Source organism: Micromys minutus, assembly GCF_963924665.1.
Source record: "Micromys minutus genome assembly, chromosome: 17".
NCBI lineage: Eukaryota > Metazoa > Chordata > Mammalia > Rodentia > Muridae > Micromys > Micromys minutus.
Window position 1 is genome coordinate 30217114 of NC_137952.1, and position 13688 is coordinate 30230801.

Sequence of the window (13688 nt, forward strand, 5' to 3'; positions counted from 1 at the left end):
CACATCGCCCTTCCGAAGTCCATGGAATACCCTGTGTTCACTGTAGAAAGCGAGCATAGGGGGATAGAGATTACTACAAGGCAGGTCTTCATTATAATGAGGAACCTAAAAGGCCTGGAAGCTTAGCCAATTATCCTTTTTCCCCCAGACACTCCTCCCTGCAAAAGGGTTTTAATCCCAGGCCTGCCCTGAGAAGTCAGAGTACGGTTTTACTCATCCACTTTCTGCCGTGACAATAAACACCTTAACCCCTTGGACCATTTCTTCTCATCTGAACCTGCTACTGGGAGTCTAGAAAGTCTCTTTGTGTTCCTAGCCATGCTGCCATTAAGCCCAAGCCTACAACCAACTGCTGAGGGACTAGCAGGAGTCCCCCCTTTCCCCTCAGCCCCAGGCAGGAACTGGCCCGTAGGTCCCCACTTAGTTCTCAGCTCTTCAGCTACATCCAGCGGCACCTGGGTATCCAAGAGCCTGGGAACCTGATGATTCTGGGCCTCATTGCAGGCCTGGGGACCCCCAAGTCAGCTCTGGCTGCCTGTCCCCATATCTCAGACTGTGTTTTTCAACCCCCGGAGCAGTGTTCCTATGGCTTCCTACAGCCCAACACCTGCCCAGAGGCAGCATGGGGTAAGAGTGGTCAAACTTCCCATGTTCTGCCTCCCCAAGAGGTTGTGCCCTGTGGCAGAGCAGACACGGGACTCCCCACGATTATCCCAATAACTGCTTCTCACTCCCTCTGGCCCTGACTCCTATTAAGACTCTATTCTTTTTCTGAACGTTTCTTCCAAGTTGGCCTTTCATCTTTCATTCTACATTAAGGATTTACCAGCCAAGGGGAAAAATGGGGGAGAAGCTGACCTATCTGCTGGAGCACACAGCCAGCAGAGCAGGTGTTTGCTCCCCCACCCCACCCCCCAGACCTAGGCAGGGAAAAGACTAAGCAAAAACACACCTGAGACCCAAAAGTTTTCAGGCTTTGCTTAAATGTTTGTTCTTTCTAACAGGAACACCTAAGACAATGTTTGAACTTCTCAGCCCCAAACTTTTTATGCCTCTTTATTTGAATGTTTATTTTCTCCCTAGCATTTGTGATTTATGTCCAGAATTTTTCCATTTGTTTAAATTTTCTTGATGATTCAAAAGCCATCTAATCTATTCCCACAGGTCAAAGCAACTATACTGAGAAACATTATTTTACCCTTAGTTAACAACCAGTTTTCTTTTACAGACAAGCTGTTACTGCCTATCGCAGATACATAATTAACATATTTCCTTCCTCAGCCATCCACAGTGGACTTAAAGGATGTCTTCCAGGACAAAATTCCTCTAACACCTTGCTTTTCTAAGATCATAACAACAGACCATGATGTGCTCCCAAGCAAACCATCACAGGCTTAACACAGGCTACCCACCTTATGTAGACACCCCCTGCTGGGGCTCTGCTTCTCTGTTGTGACACTCTACAGGTTTATCTAGGGCTGCTCCCACAGACCCAGCTGAGACTGAACTCCATTTCCTTGGACCTGCCTGGGACAACGAAGCTGCCTTTCACTAGACGCTGTATCTGAGATCCATAGATGACAGCTGAAACCCACAGAGGACACAGACTTAGAACCTTCCAGCTATGGATGAACTTGAACTTTCTTACCAAAACTAATTAGCTACTGTACTGAGCTTGGGGAAGTTACACCATAGCAAAGAAAACATGATGTCTAGCCAGATTAATCAAATGTTGTTTAATACCAATGTTAATACCTTCAAACTGTATAACCCATGGAACAATTACTTAGTTCAACCATCCTTTGTCCTCCCCACCCCCACTCTCATCTCTCCTTACCCCTTTGGCTTACTCATGCTACCCCTCTGGCCTTTAGTGTTTTCTTTTGATACTTCAATTCCACCCAAAATTTTCATTACAAATGACATCTCCTTTTTTAAAAAGGGGAGCTGTGGGGAAACTGGCAGTGAAGGGTACCCCGATTCTTGGTCAAGATAAGTAGAAGCCCCAGGGACCCTAAGGCACAGCAGGAGCTTCCTAGTCTCCTGGGAGATCAGGCCCCACTCATTTAGCTGCATCCTCCCACAGCCCCCCAGTAGAGAGGTTTTGTGACCCTCCAGGAACGTTGCCTTAATGTTTGATTGTGTTAGATTAATCTGAGGCTCAATTCTTTGAATATTATCAAATTAGAAACAAATTAAGAAATATTTTTATTCTTTTGACATAAAGTGTGTGTTTGGGGAACTTAACTGAAATAGAATACTCACACAAATGCTTTATTAGGTTTATTTATAATGTCCATTGTTCACATGGACCAAAATGTTATATTTTCATTTGCTGTTTCTCTGTACATGTATATGTGTATGCACGAATGTGGTATAGGTGTGCCTATGTGTTTGTGGGAGTGTGCACATAAGCATGTGGGTTCAAGGCACAGATGTGTGTATGTGGAGTCATGAGATCAGTGTTGGGGGAATTAGAATACCAATTACTTAATCAGCCTCCACCATAGCATTATTTGGATTTTGTGCCACCTCCTCTTACTGAACCTGGAGTGCATCTATTGTTGGCCAGATTATTTGTTCAGTTCGCTCCAGCAACTGTCTCTGCCTGTCTCTGCCTCCCCAGCTCCGAGACTGCAGGGATGTGCTAGCATGCGGTTTCTATTTGAGGGCCCGAGATCAAATTGATGTCCTCACACTTGTGCAGCAAGTACTTCAGGGACCGAGCTTCTCCCTACTCCTGTTTTTCTTTTGTATTTTTCATTGTTTTCTGAAGATCTGAGCCTTTTGACTTTTTATCATCTAGGATGTGACTTTTTGAGGGGACTGGTTAATTTCATTAATGGTCTTAAATTTTCACCTCTACCTATATTCTTATACCATTTGTCCTGTGACTTAGGAGTTCTCCTCAAAGGCAGCTTACTCATCCCATCGGGATTCAAATGGCTTTTGTTACTGGAAGATACACAAACTGATAGGGTTTATTTGGTTCAGCATTCAGGAAATTCTAGAACATGATGCCAGTGTCCTGCTGAGGGTCTTCTGAATTTGTCACAGCATAATGGAGGAGTAGAAAGACACTGGCTGTGAGCAGAAGGGGCTGAGCCTGTGGAGTCACCTTGATTTCTAACAGTCTACTCGTGAGAACTGAACTCGCCCCACAGGTAGCAAGGTGATACCCATGCGACCTAATTACCTCTCTCCAGCACCATCTTCTTAAACATTTCTCACTTCAGTGTCACTGTTCTGCAGATCGAGTTCAGCATCCCCAACTCACCTACTTTGACGGACAAACCCCATCTGGACTTCCATACCACATCATCAAGAAAAAATAAAAACACTATAACCACAGCCACAACAACAACAACAACAACAACAACAATAACAACAACAACAACAACAACAACAACAACAACAAAAGACCCATAAAGTAAGCAGGAACTGTAAGCTTCATAGTAAATTATCTTCTTCATCATTATGCCAGATTTTATCACTCAAAGCATTTCTATGCTTTAGCATATTTTTCATGCCTTGTACTCTTAAATGTTTTCTCTAATGATTTTCAAGTGTTTTAGTTGCTAGAATTTCCCTCTCGTCTCCGTGTTGCCAAGCTAGGGTTTTCTTTTGATATATTTATTGCAAATACATTTTGCATGTTTAGACTTATAAATTGATTTCATGATTTTAATCTAAAAGAAGTCTACACTCCTCCTTTGAGAAATATAGACAGGCAAAGACACAAGCAAACCAGAGCACCCAGCTCTCTTTCTCATGAGCTCGACCCGTGTGGGGGGCGGGGCGAAGCAATGGGACTATGGTGATGGCAGGGGACTTTTATATCAGATCGTAATGATAGGGGGCTTTTATTGCAGACTGTAATGGTAGGGGACTTTTATCTCAGATATAACACTTTCAGAAAAAGTTCTCTATTCTTAGGTGAACACCCTGGGGGTTTCTCTTCTGTCAGTGCGGTGCTGTGAACGCACAGGACAGGAAACAATTTCCCCATAGCATCTCCTAAGAGATAAAGCAGGCACAGCAAGGTAGTTACTATTTACTTAGGGCAATTGCATTTGGTTCCTACTGCTCTAGCACCATTCTAATCATTACCAACGCCCACTTTATAAGAGTCATTCTCTAGCTGGCAAAGCACAGGGCATTGCTCACACTCCAGCACAACACAGTGGGGGCAGCTACAAGGCTGGGCACTAAGGGATGAGAACAGCTGTATTTTGCATTTCGTGGTGCCAACAGTCTTGAAGTTATAGACTGCTTCTTTGGTGTGCCAAGGGTCATCTTTGTAAGCATAGACCCCCATGTCCCTCCCTCAAAGCTGTGTGCTTTAATAGAGACATAGTAGCAGACAAACACACTTTCTTGTTAAATTTAGAACCAGCCATTATACTACATAGCCACATAGAAGAACTCAGGGATACCACATTTGTTTTGCTAGAATAGTATCATTGTCAAGCATATCCTGGGGCAGCAACTTGGTGGGGACTCGCTTTAAACCCAAATAATGTAGGGACCATGTAAGAGAGTCATAAGAGAAGGGTATGGAGAGTGGCTGGAAGGAGGCCACACCTTTCCTGTGTTTTTGACAGGTCACATGGGAGATTCCATTGCTTGATAGTCTCACTTGGATGTTGTCATCTCTCATGAGGCCTTCTGAGAGACCCTGGATACTCATGAAAACTCACAGAAGCTTAGCCTGGTGACTTTAATTAGACCTGGGGAAGCCTCAGTCTGTCAGTCTCCAGTCATTTGTCCATTAAGCTGTAGGAACCATTATGAGAAGGAGACTGTTTAGCTTCTGTGATTTAGTCTTGTTGTTTTCTTGAACTAGGACTTACAAGGTGTGATCAGCTGGCTTCCAGTTCTAAATGCGGTAAGAACTAGACTAAGAAGATGTATATGTGAGCAGTGGAAATCAGTCATTTCATGTGAGTCTATCTATATCTTCCCCCACTTGAACTTATTTTCCCTGATGAAAATCTTCCACAAGAGCCTCGAAAGTACTGGGTTGAAGAACCAAGGAAACAGTTTTGGAGAAAGTAACTAGAAGTTGGGTAGGTAAGGGGACTCTTGTTGTGGAGGTTGGAATGCCCTGGTGAACTGAGCAGTTTCCACCCTTTCTGGAGTTGAGTAGTTAGCAGCTAGAGGCAGGAACAACATCGCAGTAGTGTAGGCATGAGGAAATAAGGATTTGAAGCTGGAGAGAAGTGGGATGTATAGAAAGAAGAAATGTGATGTATCACAAAAGGAAAAAAAAAAAACGCAAAAAACAAAGAAATGCAGTACATGCTACAGACTAGGTACCACCATGATGGGGTGACCGTGACAGGAGACAGGATCCACAGTGGGTGTGTTAACAGCAGCTCAAGCCTGACACCTTAGCATAAGCCACGTACTGGGTCAACATTTAGTCCACAGAAGATGTCAGTTCAGACTGATAAACATACTGAGAGGTAAACTTTCTACTTACGAACTAGTGCTGAGTTACAGAGGTGAGGTTGAGAAGTTGTACCACTCATCAGCAGTGAGGGTTACTCTGAACATCTGCAGAGCCCCAGGGACCAAGAAGTGTTCTGGGAGGCTTGGTAGAGGAGATCACGAGGAGGCAGCAGACAGCTGCTTCTCTTCTGAATCTTAGGGCTGTGGGTGGATCGTGGGAGGATGTGAGAAAAAGAGTGGGCCCGGCTAATCAGGAAGGCATCTGGCATGTGACAGGAGAGGGTCGCCAACTGGATGCTTTAGGGACTTTGAATAGCTTGGGTGCCTGAGTATTAATTTCAAAAAAAAAAAAAAAAAAAAAAAACCAAAAAAAACAAGTAAAATCACTTTCTGCCATCATTTGAAATGGGTGTCAAAATCCTATTAAAAAAGCTGAGGATGACTGAAGACTCTGCACTCAAGAGGAAAAACAGTTTCTAGCTTTTGTAAAATAACTGTTGAACATGTCAAGTATTTACTTTCCATTGCTGCTATAATGATGCTTCAATATCTCTCATGGAGGGATGGAATGAGGAGGGAGAAGCATTTATATAATGCAAAAATGAAATTATGATGCCAAATATTCTTCATAACAATTTTGAGTCAGTTCCTGAGCAGGTCTGTAGAGGCTGTTAAAATGTGAGATTACAGCAGAAAACCAATTTCAATATAAGCCTATGGAGATCCCATTACAACGTAATAGTGAAATGTTGCTGCTGTATGTTATACCCTTCCCCCAGAAATGGATAGAAAGCAATACAAGCCGCTCATGCCTATGCAATATTTTCGTTTAGCATGTATTTGTTGATTGAACAACATTCTCCAAAAGGAAGCTGACACAGCATCCTTACCTCAAATGCCAGTTATCTTACTGCGAATAGTATGTTATTTAAAGGGATTATGCTGTAAGTCACCTGGGTAAGTTTCAAAGCAATCAAATTCAAAGTATTGGGTCATAACTGGCTAAACTTAATTGGGGCAATCAGATGTTTAGTGTACTAATGATTCCCAATTCTGGTGGTGTCTTAGAGTTACATAGGGGATTTTAAAGGATACCCATGTCCAAATTACACCCCAGAGAAAGTCTAATTTACTCTTTGTGGTTTCATGGTAGCAGTATTCTAATGTGTAATACTGATTTACATAAATCCTCAAAGCCAGATTCAGCAGGGTCTGCTATATGTGCCACCCCCCCAAAAAAAATCAGAAGAACTGCCAGCCACATGCAGAAACTTCATGCAAATGGATACAGTCATTTATGCCAATTCCTCCCTCACTACAGCTGCTATATCTGTTTCAGAGTTTGATAGAGGAAGTTTTAAGTAATGGGTGAGGGTAGAGGTGGGAGCATTTGAGGCTACTAAGGGAGCTGCATTTATGGTGGCTTACACTCCAATTTTAACTCTTACTGAAATCTAATTAGACAAGCTAAATCTATTGCCTGATTCTAAGAGGATCACAGCATTCTGGACCTGGTAAGTTTTCTCTCCTGATTTGACTTTAAGCTTGGATTGTTATTGATTAGAGTTTAAGCTGATCAACTTGTGAGGCTCCTATTGGTACATCTGGTCCAGTTGTAACCATAAGATCCAAGTTTGTTAAATTGGTAGGGTCTTGTATCACTTGCCTGTATCTCTATATGCAATGTTAAGAAGGGGTTAGAGAAAGGATTGAGGGAAATGAAGGGGTTTGAGACCCCATAAGAACAACAATACCAACCAACCAGAGTTTCCAGGGACAAAACCACTATCCAAAGAGTACACATGGACGGACCCATGGCTCCAGTTGCACATGTAGCAGAGAGTGGCCTTGTCCCTGGGAATCAGTGGGAAGAGAATCTCTTGGTTCTGCCAAGGCTCAATGCCCCAGTGCAGGAGAATGTCAGGGTGGGGAGGTTGTGGGTGGGTGAGTGGGGGAGCAACCTCATAGAAGCAGGGGGAAGGGTATGGGATAGGGGGTTTTTGAAGGTAAAACAGGGAAAGGGGATAACATTTTAAATGTAAACAGCATATATCCAATAAAAAAGAAAACAAAGGGCTTCCAGCTTAAGGCCAGAGTCCATTCTGTTTCAGAAGGACTGGCTACCTGCCTGCAGATTGCTTTGAACACAGAGGATGCCTAGGAGTTCTCTCACTCTCTCTTCACTGACTATCTGGAATTCTCAGTGTGCAAGTAGCTCAGTGCTGCCTGGAAACTGACTGTTTGGGACAAAACCCAGAGCTGGTGGCCCACTGCCATTGGAACTCACATACTACCCAGAGAGTCAAACACCCAGGATCAAACTCCATCTGGAGCCCATGGGCCCACAGACCCACAAGACAGAAACTCCAGTCAGAGACAGCAAGATCACCTAGCATCACCAATAATAAGATGGCAGGAGGCAAGCACAAGAATCTAAGAAACAGAAACCAAGACAACCTGGCAACATTAGAACCAAGTTCTACCACAGCAAAAAGTGGATATCACAACTCACCAGAAAAATCATACTTCATGATTATGATGGAGGTCCTTGAGAAGTGCATAAATAACACACCTAAAGAAGTACAGGAAAGCCAGGAGAACACATGAAAACAAGTTGAAACCCTTAATGAGGAAACACACACAGTCACACACACAAACCCCACAAAAATCACTTAAAGAGCTACAGGAAAGCACAACCAAACAGGTGAAGAAATTTAAAACAGAAATAGAAACAATGAAGAAACCACAAAAGGAGACAACCTTAAAGTTGGAAAACCTAGGAAAGACATTGGGAGTCATAGATGCAAGCATCACCAACAGGATACAAGAGATGGAAGAGAGAATCACAGGGACAGAGGATACTATAGAAAAAAATGACACAACAGTCAGAGAAAATGCAAAATTCAAAAAGCTTCTAACCCAAAATATCTAAAAAAAATGCAGGACACAATGAGAAGACCAAACCTAAGGATAATAGGTGTAGAAGAAAGAGAAGACTCACAACTAAAAGGCCCAGTAAATATCTTCAACAAAATTATAAAAGAAAACTTCCCTAAACTAAAGAAAGAGATGACCAGGAATACACAAGAAGCCTACAGAACCCCAAATAGACTGGACCAGAAAAGAAATTCTTCTTGAAACATAATAGTCAAAAGAATGAATGTTCAAAACAAAGAAAGAATACTAAAAGCAGGAAGGGAAAAGGGTCAGGTAACATATAAAGGCAGGCCTATCAGGCTTACACCAGACTTCTCAATGGAGACTATAAAGCTAGAGAATCCTGGACTAATGTCATACAGACCCTAAGAGAACACAAATGTCAGCCCTAGTTACAATATTCAGCAAAACTCTCAATTATCATAGATGGAGAAACCAAGATATTCCTGGACAAAACTGAATTTACAGAATATCTGTTTACAAATTCAGACCTACAAAGGATAATAGATGCAAAACTCCACCACAAAGAGGGAAACTTCACCCTAGGAAAAGCAAGAAATTAATCTTCTTGTAACAAACCTCAAAGAAACTAAGCACACAAACATAATTCTACCTCTAAAAACAAAAATAGCAGAAAACAGCAATCACTATGCCTTAATATCTCTTAACATCAATAGACTCAATTCCCCAATAAAAAGACATAGACTTTATGACTGTATACATAAAAAGGACCCAGGATTTTTATGCACACAGAAAACTCATCTCAGCAACAAAGACAGGCACTATCTCAGAGTAAAAGGTTGGGAAAATACTTTCTAAGCAAATGGTCCCAAGAAACAAGCTGGAGTAGCCATTCTAATATAAAATAAAATAGATTTTCCACCAAAAGTCCTCAAAAAAGACAAGGAAGAACACTTTTTACTTACTCATCAAAGGAAAAAATTTATCAAGATAAACTCTCAATCCTGAACATCTATGCTCCAAATACAAGGGCACCCACATTCATAAAAGAAGCTCTACTAAAGCTCAAAGCATATATTGGACCACATACAATAATAGCGGGAGACTTCAATACCTCACTCTTATCAATGGATAGATCGTAGAAACAGAAACTGAACAGTGAAACTAACAGAACATATGAACCACATGGATTTTTTAAAAATTTAAATGCACTTTATTTTTAGACAACCCACATGACATGTTTTTCTTTAAAAAACAATGCCTCTACTCCAAATGAATCATGATCAAAATAAGAGCTCAAGATGACATCAGTCCCATTTGTCCTAAGTCCTGGTATTGTATAGATGGTAAGCAGCAGCCAATTACACTGACAGGTGATAGATCCAATTTGGTAACATTTTTCCATCTCTAAACCATCCTTAGAGAAAATCATGAATGGAGTCGCACCATCTTCACGGTGGTCCAGGAGAGCAATGATGCCATCTGGATTCATGTTTTCAACAATAAAAAGCTGGTAGTTACTGAAGTTAGTAAGGATGTGCTTAATTTGCTCTGCAACCCCAATCATAAAAGGCTTCACTCTTTCTGGCTTATGTTCTTCAAGTTTGCCTCTGAGTGATTTCATGTAGTCTTTGATGGCCTTTTTGTAGGCCTCCTTTGTGAAGCTGGTTTCTTGTAAGTGATGGTTCATGACAATGTCAACACAGGTGACCACTGTGCTTTTGGTACCTTTGCCTCCGGACCATCAGAGGAAACAATTCCATCGATAGCACCCTCTGTTCTACTGACCATCTTGCCCTCCATCTCCAGGCACAGCCCATCTGTGATCTCCCGGGTCTTGTTGATGTCGGAGAACAGCTCGTCATGGCTGGTAAGGTCTTGGTAGATGATCATGGTGACAGCTGGGGACAGCGGTGCTAGCCTAATAGTGCAGAGCTCAGTGGAGCTGGAGTGGTGCTGGGGGGGGGGAGCAGGCAGAAAAGGAACCACATGGATTTAACAGACATCTATAGAATATTTCATCCTAAAATAATAGAATATACCTTCTTCTCAGCACCTCATGGTACCATCTACAAAACTGACCATGCAGGTGGTCACAAAACAGACCCCAACAGATATAAGAACACCAAAATAATCTCATACATCCCATCAGAACATCGTGGACTAAGGCTAGTCTTCAATAACAACAAAAACAACAAAAAGCCCACATACACATGGAAGCTGAACAATACTCAATGATAGCTTGGTCAAGGAAGAAAGAAAAAAAATCAAAGACTTTTAAGAATTTCATAAAAATGATAGCACAACATACCCAAACTTATGGAACACAATGAAAGCAGTACTAAGAGGAAAACTCATAGCTCTGAGTGCATCCAAAGAGAACTTAGAGAGAGCATACACTAACAGCTTGACAGCACACCTGAAAGCTCTAGAACAAAAAGAAGCAGATACACCCAAGAAAAATAGACAGCAGGAAATATTCAAAGTCAGAGCTGAAATCAACCACATAGAAACAAAAAGAACAATACAAAGAATCAACAAAACCAGGAGATGGTTCTTTGAGAAAAAATCTACAAGATTGATAAACCCTTAGCCAGACTAACTGGAGGGCACAGAGAGAGTATCCAAATTACAAAATCAGAAAGGAGGGGACATAACAACAAAAACTGAAGAAATTCAAGAAGTCATCAGATCCTACTACAAAAGCCTATACTCAATAAAACTGGAAAATCTAGAGGAAATGGATAATTTTCTCTATAGATACCAGGTACCAAAGTTAAATCAGGATCAGATAAACCATCTGAACATCTTCACAACCCCTAAAGAAATAGAAGCAGTCATCAAAAATCTCCAAACCAAAAAAAAAAAAAAAAAAAAAAAGCCCAGGATCAGATGGGTTCAGTGTAGAATTCTATCAGACATTTATAGAAGACCTAATACCAATACTCTCCAATCTATTCCACAAAGTAGGAAAAGAGGGAACACTGCCCAACTTATTCTTCAAAGCCACAATTACACTCATTTCTAAACCACACAAAGACCCTGAAATGAACTTTAGACCAATTTCCCCCATGAACATTGATGTAAAAATACTCAATAAAATTCTTGCAAACCGAATCCAAGAACACATCAAAACCATCATTCACCATGATCAAGTAGGCTTCATCCCAGGGATGCAAGGATGCTTCAATACAGGGAAATTCATTAACTTAATCCACTATATAAAGAAACTCAAAAGGGGGGGAGCTCATTTATCAAATGATAAAGAATTTGACAAAATTTAACACTCCTTCATGTTAAAAGTCTTGGAAAGATCAGGAATTCAAGGCCCACACGTAAACATAGTATTAAAAACAATACACAGCAAACCAGCAGCCAACATCAAACTATAGGGAGAGAAACTTGAATCAATTCCTCTAAAATCAAGGACTAAACAAGGCTGCCCCCACTTTTCTCTACCTATTTAATATAGTACTAGCAATACTAGCCAGAGCAATCAGACAGCAAAAAGAGAACAAAGGGATACAAATTGGTAAGGAAGAAGTAAAAATATCACTATTTGCCGATGATATGATAGTATATTTAAATGACCCCCAAAATTCTACCAGAGAACTTTTACAGCTGATAAACAACTTCACCAAAGTGGCTAGATATAAAATTAACTCAAACAAATCTGTAGCCTTCCTCTACTCAAAGGATAAACTGGCTGAGAAAAAAATTAGAGAATTGATACCCTTCATAAAAGTTACAAAGTGGCTAGATATAAAATTAACTCAAACAAATCAGTAGCCTTCCTCTACTTAAAGGATAAACAGGCTGAGAAAAAAATCTTTACCAATCCTACAGCTGATAGAGGGCTATTTTCCAATACATAAAAGAACTCAGGAAGTTAGACTCCAGAGAATCAAATAATCCTATTAAAATGGGGTAGAGAGCTAAACAAAGAATTCTCAACTGAGGATGGCTCAGAATCCCTAGTCATCAGGGAAATGCAAACCAAAACAACCTCACACCAGTTAGAATCACTAAGATCAACAACTCAGGTGACAGCAATGCTGGTGAGGAAGTGGAGAAAGAGGAACACTCCTTCAATGTTGGTGGGGTTAGAAGCTGGTACAACCACTCTGGAAATCAGTCTGGTGGTTCCTCAGAAATTTGGACATAGTCCTACCTGAAGATCCAGGTATTCCATTCCTGGTCATATACCCAAAAGAAGTTCCAGCATATAACAAGGACACATGTTCCACCATTTATTAAAAATAGGCAGAAGCCAGAAAGAACCCAGGTGTCCTTCAACAAAGAAATGGATACAGAAATTGTGGTACATTTATAAAATGGAGTACTACTCAGCTAATAAAAATGGTGACTTCATGAAATTCCTAGGCAAAGGATAGAACTTGAAGCTATCATCCTGACTGAGGTAACCCAGTCACAAAAGCATACTCATGATATGTACTCACTGATAAGCAGATACTAGCCCCAAAGGCTCAGAATACCTACAAGAGAAGGAATGCCAAAATGTGGATGTCTCAGCCCTTCATAGAAGTGAGAACAAAAAACTCATGTGAGGAAATAATGGGACAAATAGAGATTGGACAAATGATCATCCAGAAACTGCCTCACCTGGGGATCCAACCCATACGTAGCCACTAAACTCAGGCACTATTGCTGATGCCAAGTATTGCTTACTGGTAGGAACCTGATATGGATGTCTCTTCAAAGGCTGTGCAAAGCCATATAATACAGTGGAGAATTCTTTCAGGTTACCATAGGACTGAACACAGGGACCTCAATGAATAAGCTAGAGGAAGGACTGAAAGACCTGAAAACACCTGAAACCCCATGGAAGAACAAAATTATCAACTAGCCAAACCCACCACAGCTCCCAGAGATGAAAACACCAACCAATGAATTCCCATGGAGAGACCCATGGCTCTAGGTGCATATGTCGTAGAGGATATCCTTCTCTGGCATCAGTGGGAGGAGAGGTCTTTGGTCCAGGGAAGGCTTATTTTCCCAGTTTAGGGGAATGCCAAGGAGCTGAGGTGGGAGAGGGTGATTGGGAGAGGGAGGGGGATAGGATGGGGGTGGTGGAAAGGGATAACATTTGAAATGTAAATACAGAGAATATCCAATTAAAAAAGGAAAAGAGAAGGAAGCAAATACTTGCCATCCACAAGCAGTGCACTTTAAACCTTGAAAGGACTCTGGCTTAGAAGCAAGTTATATCTAGGAAAGTGGAAAGTAGAGATGGAAGAAAGCTGGGTTCTTAATGACCTGAGAAGATGCTACCAGTGAGAACCTGGAAACTCTTTCCTCAATAGCCATGGCAGGTA

The 13688-nt window shown here is 41.4% G+C and overlaps 1 pseudogene across 1 annotated transcript; it reads right to left on the bottom strand.

The window, feature by feature from the left end:
- Positions 1–9648: 9648 nt before the first annotated feature.
- On the bottom strand, positions 9649–10245 carry LOC308431538 (translationally-controlled tumor protein-like; annotated as a pseudogene). The gene has a single exon. The product of its transcript is annotated as a translationally-controlled tumor protein-like (transcript).
- Between the last annotated feature and the right edge of the window lie 3443 nt (positions 10246–13688).